The sequence below is a fragment of the Manis javanica genome, chromosome 6, assembly GCF_040802235.1.
Source record: "Manis javanica isolate MJ-LG chromosome 6, MJ_LKY, whole genome shotgun sequence".
NCBI lineage: Eukaryota > Metazoa > Chordata > Mammalia > Pholidota > Manidae > Manis > Manis javanica.
The window spans coordinates 73,178,513-73,180,462 of NC_133161.1; the positions used below are offsets into that span (position 1 = coordinate 73,178,513).

At 40.4% G+C, this 1,950-nt stretch overlaps 1 non-coding gene across 1 annotated transcript; it reads right to left on the bottom strand.

Annotated features, from left to right (window-relative positions):
* Positions 1-1,129: 1,129 nt before the first annotated feature.
* LOC118972672 (U6 spliceosomal RNA) lies at positions 1,130-1,236 on the bottom strand. Its single transcript, XR_005061745.1, has one exon. It is a non-coding gene; the product is annotated as a U6 spliceosomal RNA (small nuclear RNA).
* Positions 1,237-1,950: the final 714 nt, after the last annotated feature.

Genomic DNA, 1,950 nt, shown 5'->3' on the forward strand with positions numbered 1-1,950 from the left:
TCCCAGACTTTCTCTGGCTTGTAGCAGCAAAACTCCAGCCTCTGCCCCTGTTCGCACATGGTGGCCTTCCCTCAGTGCCTGGGCTCTGTCTTCACACAGCCTTCTCCTCTTTGTGTGTCTCTCTTTTTCTTTTAAGGACACCTATCATATTGGATTAAGGTCCCACCATACTCCGTTAGAACCTTGTCTTAACTAATTATATCTGCAATGACCCATTTCAAAATAAGATCACATTCTGAGGTCCTAAGGGTTAGGACTTCAACATATCTTTTTGGGAAATACAACTGAACCTATAATAGTGGGTATGTAGATTGTCCACTGAGTAAAAGTAGCTTCCCCATCCTTACCTTGCACATTGTCCTGCTCCTTCAGTCCCAGAAGCTACTCTAGGAGTCTCCAACTCCCACTTCAGAGACCTATACATGACAGATTATTTTAGTGGGAAATATTGGGGTCAGGATGTCTTTTTCTTTCTGTCCTTTGCTGTCACTATGGAAGTCTTGCTGGGCTCTGCCTCTTGGGCCCCAGCACGGAAGCTAGAATCCCTTTTCAAAGCATTTTAGCTTTGTTTAGAAATGAGATCTGCAGCCAAGCTGTTTAGATCTTTGGGTGAAAAGGTCACTGGCCAGATCTTCTGACTGGTGCTGTCATGACTCATCCAGTGATTTCTCCAAGACTGCTTTGGTTTGCTTAACTTGGAGCATAAAAGCCACCCAAGGTTTTCTTAGGAACTTTTGTTTCTTTGGGCAGGAGCTTCTATTTGGATCCTATGTTGCAGTTTCTCTACTTGTTTATCTGTTAATCTGATCTCATCTGTTACCCCCCACCCAAAATGCTTTTTTATACTGGAAATTCCTCAAATTTTCTCATTCACTGATGTCACATTTTCCTGTTTGTCAGTCTCTTATGGATCCTTCTCTAACTATAGCTTTTCTTTAATTTCAGGACATTTTGGTGTGAATGAGATAGATGTATGTGTTTACTCAGCAGTAGTTACACAGAATAAGGTATTATTCTTAATAGAGGTCACCAAACTTTTTCTGCAAAGGGACATTAGTTAATATTATAGCCTTTTTGGACTATAAGGTCTCTGTTACACCTATTTAACACTGCCAATTTATTTTTTGTTTTTAATACGCACCCCTTCATGAATTTGCATGTCATCCTTATGTAGGGAGCATGCTAATCTTCTCTGTACCGTTCCAATCTTAGTATATGTATTGCCAGAGTGCACACAACACTGCTATTTTAGTGCAAAGGTAGACTAGGCAATAGTTAAATGAAGGGAAGTGGTTGTATTTCAATAAACTTTACTTATAAAAACAGGAAGTGGGCCAGGTTTGGCCTATCCCTGAAACCAGTAGTTCTCAAATCATGTATCAGAGTTTATCCCTGAGACAAGTTTTCTCCAATTACAAATCAGAGTTTCTGGAAGGGCTCACAAAACACAAATTTCCCTCTTCACTTCTAGTTTCTGACTCAATAGATCTGGGGTTTGGGGTCCCAGAATTTGCATTTTTAACAAACTCTCAGGTGATTTTGATACTACTGGTCTGTGGACTTGTGGGTAAAATTATAATATTTCCAGACTATCTCACCTGGCTTTAGTGTATCATCAGGGGTGGAGAGAAGTATGGCTTTAATGCATCTGTATATCAATAGGCATTCCTAAGAGGTGGATAGAGTTCATCTCCATATCAGTGGGCAATAACCTGGGCAACCAAGGGCTTATCTGAACCTGAGAGGTTCAGGGGAGGGCTGGTTGCCTTATGCTAGAGCAGGAGAGAGAAATGGCCTACAGTTTTTAAGCAATAAATGTGTTTTAAACCTTATTTCTCCCTTTGACTGATTTCAGTTTTAGAGGTATTTTGTCCTGGGATTTCCTCTCCCTGGACTTACAGGACTATACTTTAAGACCCACTCATCAAAATAATTTTTTGTTTCCTAAAC